The sequence below is a fragment of the Tamandua tetradactyla genome, chromosome 9, assembly GCF_023851605.1.
Source record: "Tamandua tetradactyla isolate mTamTet1 chromosome 9, mTamTet1.pri, whole genome shotgun sequence".
NCBI lineage: Eukaryota > Metazoa > Chordata > Mammalia > Pilosa > Myrmecophagidae > Tamandua > Tamandua tetradactyla.
Window position 1 is genome coordinate 28,082,370 of NC_135335.1, and position 18,813 is coordinate 28,101,182.

The 18,813-nt window shown below is 36.3% G+C and overlaps 1 long non-coding RNA gene and 1 pseudogene across 2 annotated transcripts in view; one reads left to right on the forward strand and one right to left on the reverse strand.

Moving 5' to 3' along the window:
* The window catches only part of LOC143646879 (uncharacterized), a 115,744-nt gene that overhangs the window by 35,278 nt on the left and 61,653 nt on the right, over positions 1-18,813 (forward strand). The gene's annotated exons all lie outside the window — the stretch shown is intronic.
* LOC143646019 (ATP synthase F(0) complex subunit C3, mitochondrial pseudogene) lies at positions 16,580-17,112 on the reverse strand (annotated as a pseudogene).

Here is an 18,813-nt window from a genome sequence, read left to right on the forward strand (position 1 = left end):
GGCTGTTAAATTACATTTAAGACCCTTGGAGTAGTGTTACTCAGTTGACTGGTTCATGGGTACAGCTATCTAACTAAGTCAGGTTACCAACTATTTTAATTTTATTTTTAGTCTCAGAACACTAAAGGGAGTCCCATTTATATCTTAGCTTCATTTTGGTTAGCTATTTAAGAGCAAATGTCTTTCTTGAGGATGGCAAGGAAGTCGACTAGAATCATGAAACACAGTTTGCACAAGAAGTAAAAACATACCAGCTAATAACCAAAATTAAAAGCATTAATCCAAAGCACGCTAGTTTGTCCCAATATTTCATTAAATCAAGAACATAGGTCAGGAAATAAGCCTGCTTATCGAAATGTTTAAGCCCAGCTGATATCATGGAACACCTTAACTTGGTCTTTTAAAAAATTCAGACTCTTTATCACTGTGCCAGACTTATTTACATGAGGCAATACTGTTCATAAGCAGTTAGGGTACCTAGAAACTGTCTCCTTTACAAGAACACTAATGCATACCTGTCAATTTCAGCCTTCATGGATTGAAAAACATTGAAGGTGACATTAAATTCTTTCATAACCTTAGATATATTTATGCCTGCTTACTCCAGGTCATGTGTTCTTAGGTTAGATATGGTGGTATGCATAAAAGAGGGAAACTTTGTTTTGTGGTAGGTCAAGGGATTGGGGATATTATCCCTCTTTTGTCACCCAAGGCCTGGTGTACAAAGGTCCTAATTGCTTTCTGACTGGCATTTAGGGTAGACAATACATGCAAGAGCACAGAATTCACTCCAGCATACAGGTAGGTAACAAAACTCATTCAGTGATCTGCAGTTTATAAAGCATATACAAAATCACTCAGACAATGGGCAGAAGCAGAATTTAAAAACCCAGAAAGTGTGCTATAGTTTCTATTGAAACACAAACATTTTCTACATTCACTCTCCTTTTGGTCAAAGATTATTATTCATCGCAAAATAAGGCTTTCATCAGATTTGGCCCAATTATTTACATAAGGGCAGCAAGAATGGCAAATTACCATATAGACCATTTTAAATTTGCTTTGCTGGTAGATAGTTTTCATAAGAAACCTCTGACTGGATTTTTAAAAGACTTTCTAGGTTAGGAAGCCATGCCGAGAACATAGCACCTGATTTCACATGGCGTTCCTATAGATCAGGGTGAGCTCCTCTTTCTCAAGGTATCTTGTTTCCTATACTTGCCAGAAAGTAGCTTTCTTTGGTGACCTGTAAAGCTGGGAATCATGGAGCCCGGTAACATACCGATTTTTCTAAGAGGATTTTGTAGGTATTGACTTTAAAATTCAAACTTAATTCCATAAAAATCTGTGGGGCCACATCAGATTAAATGAGCATCATTCTCAAATATGACATTCCAGTCAAAGCTCTGGTTGTATAACCAGTGTCTCCAATGATCTCCTGTTAAAAGGGAGGACAGATTCTGATTGAACCTTGGCAAATAATTATTTTATCATAAAAATAGGAATATTCAAAAAGAGTTTCTAAATTCTGGAAGGTCCAGGCAGGGAGAAAAAGGTTAAATGATTTATGAATCATAGATAGTTCTAAGGAAATGAATAAGGGGTTCTGTGTATCTAGAAAATAGAATATTAAGACATCACCAATAGAACTATACTCATTCTTTGTCAGTTATTCAATCCTAGGTAATTAGGCCTTGATCCATTCAAATTTGTGTTAATTCATCTTATGAACTAGAATTCTGGAATTTTGACTCAGTCCAATGGCATAGTCTCAAAGTTATTTAAAAAATGTCCTTAGAAACCCATGCCCCAAAGCATCTGGCTTATTTCTTTCCTTGGGGGTCTCTGAGACAGTCCCTTTTCTTGAAGATGATGCACTCTGACCTGTTGCAACCTTGCTCGTTGCAAGTGTTTTCTATGAAGCATCAGAATGAAAACTGTCTGTAGATGACAAAAGACTTAAAATGGCTGTGGATAACTTATTACTGTTTTATAAAAGTAAAAGTTCTGATGAAAGTTCATTAAAAATAATGCAGTTGAGAAGGAAATTTGTTTCTATGGCATATAACATTTTAAAAGAATAACTGAAATTGTGACTAACAATAATATACAGATATCTAAATCAGGCAGATCTATATGAGGACGTCTCATGGACAGAGATGACATTGACAAATCTCTAGGAACTTTATGTAATTTCTGAAATATGTGTACATTAGTAACATGTTATCCATAAAAATTAAAGCAGAAGGATAGATTATTTTGGCAACACTTCCAATGCAGCTTGTAACATATCAAATAAACCTATTTCTAGCACCTCTCTTTTTACAAGGTAAAAAAGCAAATCTTTTTTATTTTCCAGGCCCCCTCCCTGAAAAAATCCAAATACAGTTTGAAATTGAGATGTAATTTAGGGTTTGATTTTGGGATGGTGATATATCAAGAGGGTGTCAGTCTTGAACATTTTGTTAAATAGGTTCATGAGTCACTGTGAAACAATATTTGATTCTCTATTTAACCAAAGTGACATAAAAGCTTTGAAAGCAAATACAGGATTTCACATGATTTTAAAAACTTAGTTCTTTTAAAAGTGAGGAGGCATTGTCTAAAATGATAATGGATGAGGTCATCGTACATCTCAATAAGTGTATTGGTCTGATAAAACAGAATCTTTGTCATCTAGGCAGACTACTCAGATGGTTAAAAACCTTTTATAGCTACTCACTAAGAGCAAACCAATAATCCAAGAAAACATTGTCATTTTAACAGAGAGAAAACCAAATTCTTGTTTTGCATTAAGATTTGACAAGAAAAATTTTACAAACCGTTTAAAACTATGTAAAATTTTATATACAAAAAAGATTTGTTACCACAACTAATAAAATTCGTTTCAAACAAGATTTCTACAATTTTCTGTCTACATTAATTTTGTTCTAAACATTCCTATTTCTTATTCTGAAGAAATCAGTTATTCTACTTTAGGGGAAAAGTACTCTCTCCTTACTTAATAAAAAACCTCTTGCATATTTTATATCTTTAAGTTACCAAAAATGATCTTGAAATCAATCACCCAGCCAATAGCCTACAAACATAATTCTTCTTAAATTGAAGTTGGCCAAAATAATAATTCAATCTGTTTAAACACAAATTTACATTTTCATCATCTCAAAGACCTAATAGATATAATGCTAACTTATTTGATCAGTAAACCTATATAAATGTAGAAAGAACATATGCAAGTAGAATAAAATTCTATGCTTGTATTGTACTTAACACCGAAATTCAGAAGACATGTTTTTATTTAACTAACAATATTAAACTATTCCTGTTTGTGAAAGTATATATGAATTATGTGAATGTGACAAATTTTTAAATCATATAGATTTAATTCTACAAATACCCTTTTTAAATTTGTAAATATTAGAACTTTGAGTTCCTTATTGTGCTGATTTAAAGCTATTGTATACCCCAGAATAGCCATGTCCTTTGATACTCATTCAGTATTGCTGAGTGGGATTTTTTATTGTTTCCATGGAGTTGTTACCCACCCAATTGTGGATGGTAACCTTTGATTAGAAGGTTTCCATGGAGATGTGTCTCCACCCATTCAAGGTGGGGTTGCTTACTGGAGCCTTTTAAGAGGGAACTATTTTGGAAAAAGCTTTAAAGCCACCAAAGCTGAGAGAGACATCAGAACTGACAGAGCCAACAGAACAGATTGAACCCAGGGGAAGTCATTGAAGAAGCCTGGAGAGAAAGTTAGCAGAAGTTGCGATGTGACTTTCCAGCGAGAGAGAAACCCTGAACATCAGCAACCTTCTTGAACCAAGGTATCTTCCCCTGGATACCTTAATTGGGACATTTTTGTAGCTTTGCCTTAATATCAACATTTTCACAGCCTTAGAACTGTAAACTTGCAACTTAATAAATTTCCCTTTATAAAAGTTGTTCCAGTTCTGTTATATCACATTCCAGCAGCTTGCAAACTAAATATTATAGGACTTTAGGATTTTGGTAAAAATGATTAAGAGCAGTTTAGAGTCAGTATGGAGACTGATGTTTCATCAGAGGTGTTTAACCAACCCAATATTACATGTGTTGAGGTTGAAAATCATACAGATTTAGGGGGACCATGAGAGATGTTTAAGTCAGAAAAGCCCATGATAAATCATTTATTTCCTCCAATTTTAAACTTACAAATATTTGTATGGAATATATTTGAATATTTACAAAACACCAAAAAAAAAAAAGAAAAACAGAACATTGAAAATTCTCCAAAACACACATCACCATCATTATCCATTTTTACTGCTTTTATTAACCTTTGTTCAAATGTGAAAATTAGTAGAAATGGAGACAGTGAACTATTTACACACATTTGGATGGGAATTGAGGAGTATGGTAGATAGAGGAAATTCAAGGTCCTCAATTTTTTTTAAGGAATGGTGTGGCCGGAACCAAGGAAGTATCTTATATGGCCCTTAATCAGAGAGACTGGATTAAAATACCAGCAAAATATTTATTATGGAGCCAGAAAAACTGAAAATGGCAGATATCATGTCACAGCAAGCTAGGATAATCTCTCGATTCAGCAGACTGAAGAGTTCCTGACTGTTCTTCTAAACTCTTTGCCCTGACACCATAAAATGAACACCTCAGACATGTAGAGATGAGAAAGGCAGCTCATGTTGACCCATGTTTTCTAGGAAATCTGTTAATTTCTGTAGAATGCTGGATTGGATCTTCATTCAAAATTTTTGACACTTTAAATAATGAGAACTATCACCTCTATTTAAAAACTTTTATTAGATAGGAAGCATTTTATATATTAGTTCATCAGATCTCTCAACATTCCTAACAAATGGGTAAACCATATCACAAATAAGCAACCAGATGATTCTGCAGGCCAATTAAAATTTTATTAAAAATTTGTGGCCATGAATGTTGCTTATCTTGTGGTGAAACTTTATGTTCCCTTGAAACTGATGAGTATTAGTTATGGGTTCTCCAATACAGATTTTATTATTAACAATTTGGAAGTCACCAGTTTATTGGAAGTTTATTGAGGTAATGACTAGGGTATTTCACACAATACCTGATGTGCTATTCCTTGATAATGAGGATAAATCTCTTAAGAGTGTGCATATTCCAGGTCACTCCAGCGAAATATTTGACCTGAAGTTCAAACAGTCAGGGCTTTCTAGAAATATAGCATCATGTTCCCGGTGCTGCCATTCTGATCATCATCATTTGGATATTGGAACCAATCAATGACCTTGGATCCATGTTCATGTGCAGTATGTTTTGGAATTTGTGATATTGATGACGTAGCTGTAGACCACCCAAGAAGAGTGTGCCCTTCATGGCAGATACAAGAGAAAGCTCTTAGATATGTGGTGCTGGAAAGCATCAGTAATCTGATCAGTAATCTGATCTCTATGGGTGATTCTGTCAATATTAATTATATATATATAATTATTTATTAATTATATATATATAAATTATATATATAATTTATATATATATATAAATTATCCAGAGGATCATCCCCATATTTTTCTCCACTGCTTGCTGTGATTTATTCATGGCATTTACATCTACATAAAAGAAATTTCTTTTGTTTATATATAACACATAGTTTATCACTTCAATAGAATGTAGTATCCCTGATCATAATGTCAAATCTTTCTTGCTACTCAATCTACAGTATCCAGAACTGTGCTGGGAAGTCAATGGATATTTTTTTAAATGAATAAATCAATGTACTAGACAATAAGTGTCTTTTCTGCTCTAAGAAAAAAGCTAAGGTTCGAAACTATCCACATAGCATTTATAGTGTTTTGATGGAGCTTATGTTTATTGGATTCTTTAAAATATAATTTAAGGGTGTTCTAGTTTGCAAGCTGCTAGAATGAAATATATCAGAAACAGAATGGCTTTTTAAAAAGGAAATTCATTAAGTTATTTACAATTCTAAGGCTGTGAAGATGTCCAAATTAAGGCTAGGCTATGAAAAGGTCCAAGTTAAGGTATCCAGGGAAAGATACCTTGGTTCAAGGTCTCTTCCTCAAAGGCACATGGCAACATCCGCTAGCTTCTCTTGAGAATCTTCAAAGGCTTCCTCAGGTCTCTGTCTGTTCTGGTGTCTCTTTCAGGTCTCGTGGCTCTAAAGTGTTTTTGAAACGGTTCCCTCTTAAAGGGCTGGAGTAAGCAAACCGACCTTGAATTGGTGGAGACACATCTCCATGGATACTATCTAATCAAAAGTTACCACATCTCTATGGAAATAATTAAAAAGATACCACCCAGCAATATTGAATGATGATTAAAGGACATGGCTTTTCTGGAGTACACAACAGATTCAAGCCAGTACATTCCATATTTTGTACTCCCAAAAGACATGTTCTTTCCAGATGCAAAATACATTCATTCCATCACAACACCAGAAAGTCTTAAACTATTTCAGTAACAATACATATACAATTCAAAGTTAGAAACAGTACAAAATCTCATTAAAGTCAGCTACAGGCATTGTCAGTCTTAAGGCAAAACTCCTCTGACTCTGGATCTCTAAACCTTGGACAAGTTATCTGCTGCCAGCGTACAAAGAGGGAGGGTCATGGGATACATATTCCCATTTCCACAGGGAAAAATTGGAAGGAACACAGGAGTCACCGGACCCAAGCAGTTTTGACAACCTGCAGGGAAAATTCCATTAGATTTCAAAGTCAGAGAGTCATTTATCTTCAGGGCTTTAGAAAACAGCAGTCCAACCCTTTCCAAGGGCCTATACAGCAGCCTGCCTGTTTCTGAATGCAACTTTGGGGGACATTGGGGAGACCACCTTTTTCTCAGCTCCACCCTTTCCAAACATGGATGCTGCATCTCGGCTCTCTGCCATCTCTGGGGCACATGCTCAACCCCTCCACAACAATGTGGTGGCAGCCAGGCTCTCCCCAATTCCCATGAAATGTGCTCTACCCTCTCCCAAGCCTGAGGTGGCACAACTCTTCCACAACAAGGTGGAAGTCCAACTCTCTGCCTTTGGGGCAAATTCATCCTCTCCAAATGCTTTGATGGGCCTGCTCTCTTGGCCTGTGTTTCCTTGACTTCAGACCTTAGCCTCCAAAGTTCTGACTCTGAAATTATTTTTCCCCCAATGTACCTCTTTTCTGCCCCTCTCAGTCCAGACTGACAGTGGTTCCATTTATACATAACACACAACACTCTTGTTGGTCTCCTATGCAATAAGCTGGGATTCATGCCCATTAGACTAAAGGATTTTCCAGAAACCCTTCCTAGATAACTTCATTTCTAATCCTGCCTTTTTCTCTAATGGCTTACTAGTTCCATGTTTTGTTAAAACCTCATGTGAGGCACTATTCTCTGCAATCTCCTTTTCTGGAAGCCCAGAATTTCCCAGACCATCAATTTCTGGATTCTTTATACTCAAGAATTCAGTTCTCAGCTTATCTCGTTCTTGTTGCATTTCAATATAAGCTGCAAGGAGAAGCCAGGCTGCCTTTTCAACACTTAGTTTGGAAATTTCCTCAGCTAAGTATTCTAGGTCATTGCCTTTAAATTCTAACTTCCATCCAACAGCTTAATTAATCCAACAGTACTACTTATCTGCCATTTTAAAACAAGGATTGCCTTCCTTCCAGTCTGCAATGGCACATTCCTCATTTCTGTCTAAATCCTCATCAGAAGCATCCTTAGAGCCCACATTTTTACCAACAGTCTCTTTCAAGCATTCTAGGTCTTCTCTATCAAGCTCCTCACAATGCTTTCAGAATATTCCCCTTATCCATTCAAAAAGCCATTCCAACATGTTTGGTATTTGCAAACTGCAGTAGCACCCTATTTCCCCAGTACCAAAATCTGTTCTAGTTTGCAAGCTGCTGGAATGCAATATACCAGAAATGGAATGGTTTAAAAAAGAGGGAATTTATTACATTGCAAGTTTATAATTCTAAGGCTGTGAAAATTCCAAATTAAGGCAAGGCTATGAAAATGTTAAGGTAACCAGGGAAAAATACCTTGGTTCAGGAAGGCTGACGATGTTCAGGGTTTCTCTCTCAGCTGGAAAGGCACATGGCAATATCTCTTAGCTTTTCTTGGGAATCTTCAATGGATTCCCCAGGTCCCTGTCTGTTCTGGTGTCTCTTTCAGCTCTGATGGCTCTGAAGTTTTTTCCAAATGGTTCCCCCTTAAAGGGTTCCAGTAAGTAACTCCACCTTGAATGGCTGGAGACAACTCTCCATGAATACTGTCTAATCAAAAGTTACCACCCAAAATTGGATGGGTCACATCTCCATGGAAATGATAAAAAAAAATACTACCCTGCAATATTGAATGAGGATTAAAGGGCATGGCTTTTCGGACTACACGAAAGATTCAAAGTGGCAGAGTGGGTGTGAGAAAAATAATATAATTCATGCATGGTTTAATTCACTGAGAATTCTACATTATGTCTTTGAACTTGGACATGGACATCATCAACCAGAGGACCTTATTTTCTTTGGTAAAATGCCAGGTGTTCATTCTTCACTGGTGAAGAGCCATTAATGTTTTCTATGTTCAAGTCTCTTTTCCCTTGATTGGTCTCCAATGTTCTTTTTTTTTTTTCCTTTGTAGCCAGTCCCGAACTTGAAGGTCATGCACTGCTCTCACCACTGATCTCACAATCTTTGTACAATATCAGTCTGCAAATTAGAAGTGGTTTCCATACTGGAGTAAGGAGACCAGCTGTGGAGGGAAGGAAGAGGATTTCTCCAAGGCAAGAGTCCAGTTGAGCTAGGAGAACCTGTGCTTCATTATGATACGGAGTCTGATAAAGTACAGGACTTTGGTAGTGTCAGCTTCAAATTTCCTTGGGTGAATTGTGTCATCTGAAATGGCACCAAGAGCTGGGGGAAAATTCTAAAGAGGTTTTCATTATATATTTTTTATTTTATTATTTTTATTTAAACTGCAAATTTTATTGAGATATGCCCACACACCCTGTAATCAATCCACAGTATACAACAAATATCTCAGTATTATCACATAGTTGTGTAATCATCATTATTATGATTGTTAGCAATGTTAGGACTTTCTCATATTCCAAAAAGAAAAATAGCAAAACAGACATTAAGAAGTCCAAAACACCCCATACACCTTCCCTCCCTTTCATTTTGGTGAGGTACATTTAATGAAAGATCATTAAGATATTCCTGTTAAATACAGTCCATACTTTGCAATAGACACTTCTCCCACATATACCTCTGTATTGTTAACTCTTTGCACAAGTGCCTTATATCTGTACTCGTTCATGAAAAACTTAGATTTTTAATGTTAATCATAAACATAGCCCAATACAAGGTTCACTGTGTCATAAAATCCCACAATTTAAGCTTTTTTTCCCTTCTGGTGACATGCCTGACTCTAAACAACCCTTTTCAATCATATTCACCTACAGTTAAGAACTATTGCTTATAATCGCAATAATGAGCTACTGTCATCCTATCCATTTCCAAGCATTTAAGTTCAACCTTATTAAAAACTCTGTACTTATTAGTCAACAACTCCCCATTTTCTGCTTCATTTTGTGTCTTGATTTTATTCTAAGTTTTATGACTATGGGTATACGTATTATAATTAGTTCATATTACTGAACTCATGCAATATTTGTCCCTTTGTGTTTGATATGTTTCACCCAGCATAATATCATCAAGGTTCACCCATGTTGTCACATACCTCAAGACTTCATTCCTTCTTACTGCTGAGTAATATTCCATCATATGCATATACCACATTTCAGTTATCCATTTATTGGTTAATGGAAACTTAGACTGTTTCCATTTTTTGGCAACTGTGAATAAAACCGCTATGAACATGGGTGTGAAAATGTCTGTTCATCTTATTGCTTTCAGATCTTCTGGATATATACCAAGTAGCAGAATTGCCAGAGTGTAGGGCAGTTCATTGTTTAGTTTCCCAAATAACCACAAAACCATTGTCCGCAGCAACTGTACCATTTACATGCCCACCAATAGTGAATAAGTGTTCCAATTTCTCATCATCCTCCCCAAAACTTGTAGTCTGTTTTTTAATAGTGGTCATTATAATAAGTGTGAGATGATATCTATTTGTGGTCTCTATTTGCATTTTCCTTATAGGTAGTGAAGATGAGCATTTTTTTCATGTGCATTTTAGCTATTTGTATTTCCTTTTTTGAAAAATATTCATGTGTTTTTCCCATTTTTAGCTTGGGTTGTTAGCCCTTTTATTGTTGATTTGTAGGATTTCTTTATAGATACTGGGTGTCAAACTTCTATCTGATATGTGGTTACAAATTATTTCCCCCTGTTAACTTTGCTGCCTTATTTCTCTTTTGACAAAGTCCTTTGAAGTACAGAGGTATTCAATTTTGGAAAATTCCCATTTATTGATTTTTCTTTCATTGCTTATACTTTGATTGTTGGGTTTGAGAAGTTACCTCCGATAGATCTTGAAAATCTTCCCCTATATTTTCTTCTAGGTGTTATAAGGTACTGGCTCTTCTATTTTGGTCTTTGATCCATGTTGAGTTAATTTTTGTATAGGGCATGAAGTAAGGGTCTTCTTTCCTTCCTTTGGGTGTGGATATCCAGTTCTTCCACCCCATTTATTGAAAAGACTATTCTATCCCAGTTTAGAGGATTTGGGTGACTTTCTAAAATCAATTGGCCGTAGATCTGAGGTTCTACTTTTAAACTCTCAATTCAATTCCATTAATCAATATGCCTATCCTTATGCTACTTCCATGTTCTTTTTTTTCTTACATGGGCAGGTACAGGGAATCAAACCTGGGTCTCTGGCATGGCAGGTTAGAACTCGGCCCACCGCACTTCCATGCTCTTTTGACGAATGTGGCTTTATGATAAGCTTTACATTCAGGAAGTGTGAGTCCTTTCACTTCATTCTTCTTTTTCAAGATGCTTTTGCTTATTTGTTGAGGCCTCTTACCTTCCAAATAAATTTGAATTTTAGCTTTTCAAATTCTACCAAGGAGGTTGTTGAAATTTTGACTAGTATTGCATTGAAACTGCAGATAATTTTGGGTAGAATTGACATCTAAATGACATTTAGCCTTCCTATTCATGAACGTTGAATATCGTTCCATTTATTTAGGTGTTCTTTGATTGTTTTTTTGGCAATGCTTTATAGTTTTCTGTGTACAGGTCCTTTACATCCTTGATTAAGTTTATTCCTAGATATTTGATTATTTTATTGCTATTTGAATGGAATTTTTTCTTAATTACCTCCTTAGATAGCTCATTACTAGTATATAAAAGCACTAATTGTTTTAATATGTTGACCTGGCATCCCACCACTTTGCCGAACATGTTTTTTTAGCTCATATAGCTTTGATATACTTTTATTTTGGATTTTCCAAATATCAGATCATGTCATCAACAATAGTGATAGTTGTACTTCTTCTTTTACAATTTGGATGCCTGTTATTCCTTTTCCTTGCTTAATTTCTCCAGTTATAACTTCTAGCAAAAAATTACCAGTTGTAATAATGGGTATCCTTGTCTCATTCTTGATTTTAAAGGGAATGCTTTTATTGTCTCACCACTGTGTAATGTTAACTGCGAGTTTTTCATATATGTCCTTTATCATACTAGGGAAGTTTCCTTTGATTCCTACATTTTGAAGAATTTTTGTCAAGAAAGGATGCTGATTTTTTTCAAATGCCTTTTCTGCATCAATTGATATGATCATGTGTTTTTCTCCTTTCAATCTGTAAATGTGTGGTGTTGCATTAATTATTTTTTTGTGTTGAATCAAACTCGCATGTCTGGAATAAAATCCACTTTTTCATAGTGTGTAGTTCTTTAAGTGTGCTGTTGGAATTAATTTGCAAGTACTGAAATAATGTATAATGAAAAATAATATCTCTTAATTAATATGTAGGATTAATATATAAACACAAAGCAAGGATGAAAGAAAATGTGGAAATATAAATTGATCTATATAGACATGTATATAGGTATGTATAAATTATGCTTTTAAGATGTCCTTTAATATTGCCACACACTTTAAAAGGAATTAAAATTTATTGTATTTTCAAAAAGAATGAGATGTGACAATCTTCAAAGAATGTCAGTAATTGGCAAGAAAATTCTGCAAAATAAAAAATCAAACAGTGGTTAAATCCATATGTTAGTATTTTGTTGGAAAATCCTTTTGTTTATAACACAGAAAAGTTATAGGATATGAAAAGAAAGGAAGAATATCGCGGACAAGGAAAGGGTTCCATTTGCTAAATTACTTGTGCATGATACTAATTTATGTAACATTAAAACACTGACCCCTGCAGATCAGTTTTGAAAGTCTTCCCTTCAAATGTACAAACTTTATTTGGCCAGAAGTACTAAATAAGTAATAATTTGAAGAAAGCAAGAGTTGCTCTTGGAGAATGGTCACTTTTATAAAGTAAACTTGCATGAGAGCTCTCTGAAGAAAAGGCAATTGCTATGCAACAAGTTCTGGCCCCTATACAAATAAACTGTGTCTACTTCTTTTCTGAAGCATTGTTATAACCCTGATGTCCATTGTAGGTTCATAGGTTGTTGTATGGGAAGCAAGGTGTGTCTAAAGCACTAGATCAAGGCTGTGACATATTTTCCTGTGCTAGGGAAATATTTGTAAATTATTTTTACAAGTAGCTAAGGAGAGGGGTCATAGCACCTACCTTATCTTTCAGAGAAATGAAACTCACAAGTGTTCAGCATAATTGACATAAATATGTCATGTTGGAGAAGGTTCACCACTCTGAATCACCTTGTTCACCCACTAAACATTTTATTGATTAATAAAAATTTGTTGAGGGTTACAAAGTTCCAGGCCCTGGATTGTTATGTGCATTGAGAGATGAATTACTCAATGCCACATTTTGGTGAGTTTGAGGATTTGGGAGTTGATCAAGACAGAGAAGGGGATATAACAGCAACATATAACAAATTGTAATATATGGCAGTTGACCATGATTGCATGAAAGGAGGACTACCTCTCGGCAAGATATCTTCCAGAATCACCTGTGACATTGGAGAGTCATACCTATTTTGGTTTCTGGGGCAAGAGTTTGGGGGATTCTGCACCTGATTAAATATCTGCCACAATTTTTACTAAATGCAAGTATAGCATATCATTCAGGGTAAGACCAGAGGAAAATTTTGATTGTGAAAACCATCTGCTTCCTTTTCAAGCCCACCTGGCTCCCTCTGTTGCCTGTATTCTCTGTATACCTATCAAGTTCAGTTTGGATGATTTAGTGAAATTTCAGGTTGCCCTGAGTGGAGAATATAAAATTATAACCATGTGTGCTGTTTGAATCTGTTATATAGCCCAGAAAAGATGATATTCTTTTAATCCGTTCTTATGGGGGCAGACATATTGTGGGTGCGACTTTTTGGTTAATGTATTTTAGTGGAGATGTGACCCAGCCCATAGAAGGTGGGTCTCAATCTTTTGCTGGAGTTTTTTGTGAGAAGATAAAAGATAGAAACATGGGAAAGAGGGTTTAAAGAGATAGAAATGCCCAGGGAAGTCATCTTCCTCTTGACACCTTAATTTGGATATTATTATGGCCTGAGAACTGTAAATTTGTAAACAAATAAATCTCTATTGAAAAAGCCAATCCATTTCTGGCATATTGCGTTCTGACAGCTTTAGCAAACCAAAATATGAAACAAGCTTGCATGTCTTCTGCCTTGCATTTGGCACTTGACTCATCCGAATTGGCTTTGAATTCAGTCCACCAGTTGCCTAAAAACTTTAATCGTTGATGTATGAAGTTGCTGCTGATTGAGGAGGTCCATTCCAGCCATGGGAAAAGGATAGTCTTGGGAGGAACTATTAGGGAGAAATATCTTTTAACAAAACTGGGCCAATTTTAATAATTAAGGGAGCAACTACCTTTCATTAATCCCCCTCCCAAACTGTGAGGGTCCCTTTAAAGAACTCCTTTCCTGGGATTAGGAAGATTTGAGCACCTATATCAACAGAGCCAGTCAGGTTTTATTTTTGGAACCCACAGTTAAGGAGCTAAAAGTGGCATGTTTCAATGACCACCATATCCATAAAAGGCATTTTGTCCCTGTCCCTGACAGAGACTATGGGTAGGCATGGAAACTAAGGCTGCCTCTGAACAAGAAAACTGCCATCCATGATAATCTAATCTTTATAAGTATTGTAACTGCTCCAGCAACTTGCTGGTGATCATCCAATTAAGGAACCTTTGTTCTTTAGTGTCCAATATGATCTCTTTGTTATTTTGGTGTTCACATTTAAACAGGGCCTGGACTTAGGTGGTGTGGCTCATTCCGATCAGGATGGGCCTTTTTTAAAAAATATATACAGTTCATACATGGTATACAATCAATGGCTGATAACATCATCACATAGTTTTGTCTTTATCACCACGATCATTTTTAGAACATTTGCATCACTCCAGAAAAAGAAATGAAAAGAAAAAAATTATGTATACCATACCCCTTACTCCTCCCTCTTATTGACTACTAAATTGGGTAATATTTCCATCCACCCAATTTATTTTACCCCTTATCCCCCCTATTATTTACTTATTATCCATATCTCTTTATATTTGTCCATATCCTGGATAAAAGGAGCATCAGATACAAGGTTTTCACAAACACACAATCACGTTGTAAAAGCTATATCATTATAAAATTGTCTTCAGTAATCAAGGCTACTAGAATACAGCTCAACAGTTTCAGGTACTTCCCTCCAGCTACTCCAATACACCATAAATTAAAAAGGGGTATCTATATAACACATAAAAATAACTCCAGGATAAACTCTGAAGTTTGAAATCTCTCAACCTTTGAAACTTTGTCTCAGTTCTCTATTCCCCCTTTGGTCAAAAAGGCTTTCTCAATCCCTTGATGCCAGGTCCTGGCAAATCCTGAGAGTTCTGTCTCATATTGTCAGGGAGATTTACACCCTGGGAGTCATACCCCACATAGGAGGGAGGGCAATGAGTTCACCTGCTGAGCTGGCTTAGGGTGAGAGACTACATCTGAGCAACAAAAGAAGTTCTCTAGGGATGACCCTTAGGCCTAATTTTAAGTAGACTTAGCCTATCCTTTGCAGGAATAAGTTTCATAGGGGTGAACCCCAAGATCAAGGGTTCAGCCTATTGATATGGTTGTCTCCACCACTTGTGAGAATATCATGAATTCTCAAAATGGGGAAGTTGAATATTTCCTCCTTTCTCCCCAGACCCCCAAGGGGACTTTGTAATTACTTCTTTATTTTCTGGCCAAATTAGCCTTTATTCTCAGGCCAAATTAATCTTTTGTTTTTTTTTCACATGGGCAGGCACCAGAAAACGAACCTGGGTCTCCAACATGGCAGGCAAGAATTCTGCCACTGAACCACCATGGCCTACCCAGTATGGGATATATTGAGGCATCACATTAATCTGGACAAACCAACAAGATCTCAGGCCCTATTCAAGATTCCATGTACTTATGGAATTTAATGATACAAGTTAAATTAGGTAATGTGCTACCTAAAGTATAAATTTTGCAAAAAATAAACATTTCTCCCTTTAGTCTCATATAGAAGTTGAAGTTTTAAAATATGAATGATATCATCCTTTACCCTGTATTCTCATCTACTCCAGTCGTATTGAGATCAGCTTAATTCATTTCACTGGTCAAAGTCTGATCACTTTTTCAACTTTTTAAACAGTTCCTATACAGAGTACTTCTGACTTTGATAGCTTCAGAGCTCTAACTCTGAGTCTCAGGTGTCACATAAATACCTGAAGTTTCTGAGAATGACCAGGTTATATACAAACAGTTCAGTATCTCAGAATTTAGAAATAACAGTTACAGCATATGAATATATGACCACTATAAGAGCTTACAATTTAGGACCCTTCACAATAGGCCCCAACCAGATAACTCATGCTCTTGACTTCAGTTCACTGAGTTTCTATATTATAGTTAGTCCATATGTGTGAGGCATGATATTTGTTTTTTTGTTTCCTACATTTCATTGAACATACAGTCCTTAAGGTTCATTGATCTAGTTGCATGCCTCACAACTTCCTTCTTGCAGCAACTCAGTAGTCCACTGTATGTATTCACCAAATTCCCCCTTCCATTTCTCAGTTGTACCCTTAGACCACCTCCATTCATTGTGAATTACACATGCTGCTGCCATAAATACCATTGTGTAAATGTCCATTTGTGTTCCCAGACTCAGTTCCTCCATGTATAAAATGAGCAACAGGATTTCAGGATCATATGGCAACTCCACCACTAACCTCCTGTGGAACCACCACACTACCCTCCAAGGGGCTACATCTCTGTTTCCATATTGGCAGTGAATAGTACACCTCTTTCTCCAGCACTTGTTTCTCTCTGTCCATTTTTTTTAAGCTTTCGTCTTTAATGCAAAGACTTTGGAAATAATGTACATTTCTATGACACCAACACTACAGTTTTTGGAGTCACAGTAAAATACACAGAATTATACTCATAATTAATATGAATGCTAACATTTCAAGCAGTGGTTTTTGTTACATGGTAAACAAAATAAAAAAAACAACCATTAAATGAAAGAGACTCATAGCGTCAGAAAAGGCAAATCCCAGCATATCATATGAGAGCAGCTGCTGCTTCAGTGAAGGGTTTCTGGTGTAACCAATGATGAGGTTACCAAAGACTCTTCCAATACCAGCACCAGAGCCAGATACTCCTACTGTTGCAGCCCCTGCACCAATAAATTTGGCAACAGTATCAATGTCTCTGATGATTACACTGGACTGAAACTCCCTTTGGATTTGCTGAGACACACCATTCTGGACCCAATTAAATACTTTAGAGACCTCTCTGCTCCTATTCTCTGGTCCAGATAACGATGCAGAAATTGGTCTGTATGCAATGCTGGATGCAGCTCTCATCAGAGCAGGGGTGCAGGCAAGTTTGACACTAGCAAACATCTTACACTCTTCAGGCAGTGCAGCTGGAGGACTTGGGTGACAGGCAACAAGCACTCTTCTCCCACTTGTTCTCTTCCTGGGTGGCAGCTAGTTGAAGGAGTCTCTCTGCTCATTTCTTTTTGAACAGCAAATTGATGCAATTATTTAATGACATGGAAAAGTAAACAAGTTATGAAATACGCTGGTTATTGCTAAGTAATGGGTAGAGGATAGCTTCATTTTTGGTAATAAAAAAAGTTTAAAAGTATCAGTTTGCCTAGAAAAAACTGGACAATTAGATAACCTAAATATCAACATTATTGAGTTCTGTTCAGTGATTAAATATTTGTCCTTTTGCTTTTGTTTATTTTTTAATTTTTTATTTGTAACTGTTTTTATTGTACTGTATAACATATATACAAAGCAAAGAAATAAAAAAGCAATACTTTTCAAAGCACTCTTTAACAAATAGTTACAAGATAGATCCCAGAGTTTGTCATAGGCTACCATATGATCTTCTCAGATTTTTCCTTCTGGCTGCTCCAGAATAGAGGAGGCTAGAGGGCTTAAATATTTTTTTTTTATCATCACAATCGACTTTTTATCTTTCTTTTTTGTGTGAAAAATAACATATACACAAAAAGCAATAAATTTCAAAGCACAGTACCATAATTAGTTAAAGAACATATTTCAGAGTTTTACATGGGTTACAATTCCATAATTTTAGGTTTTTACTTCTAGCTGCCATGCAGGCCATGGTAGCTCAGGAGGCAGAGTCCTCGCCTGCCATTCCGGAGACCCAGGTTCGTTTTCCAATGCCTGCCCAAGAAAAAAAAACAAAAAAAACAAAAAACTTCTAGCTGCTTAAGATATTAGAGACTGAAAGAGATATCAATTTAATGATTCAGCATTCAGATTCATTTGTTAAATCCTATCCTCACTGTGTAACTCCATCACCTTTGATCTTTCTGTCCCTCACTTAAGGGTGTTTGAGCTGTGATCATTCTAAAGTTTTCGTATTGGAAGGGTCTGTCACTAATATGGGGTGTAGGGAGATGGAACAATCTGATGTTCTGGAGAGGCTGGGTCCTCTAGGTTTCAAGATGTATCTGGACTGGGACCCACCTGGATGTTGTAGGTTTCTGGAAAGTTACTCTAGTACGAGGAACCCTTGTGAGATCTTATATATTTCCCTAGGTGTTCTTTAGGATTGGCTGGAATGTTCTTGATTGAGGTTTGGCATGTTATGATAAGTAGTAAGGCCTACATAAGAGCAACCTCTAGAGTAGCCTCTCAACTCTATTTGAACTCTCTCTGCCATTGATACTTTATTAGTTCCACTTATTTTCCCCCTTTTTGTCAGAATAGAATTGTTGACCCCATGGTGCCAGAGCTGGGTTTATCCCTGGGAGTCATCTCCCACGTCTCCAGGGAGAATTTCACTACTGGATGTCATATCCCATGCAGGGGGGAGGGCAGTGGTTTCACTTGCAGAGTTGGGCTTAGAGAGAGAGAGGCCACATCTGAGCAACAAAAGAGGTCCTCCAGAAGCAACTCTTTGGCATACCAATAGGTAGTCTAAGCTTCTCCAATACCTGCATAAGCTTCACAAGAGTAAACCTAAGGATTGAGGGCATGGTCTATTGTTTGGGTGTCATTAAAGTTTGACATAGTATCAGGGGATTCCCTGTGGTAAGGTTTAATGTTTCCATGTTCTTTCTCCTATCCCTCAAGGGACTTTGCCATTCTTTTTGATTATCTGCTTAATATAATATAGAATGTATTCAAGAATTACAATAATCTACCCAGGATTAAAGGATCTCTTTCTTATT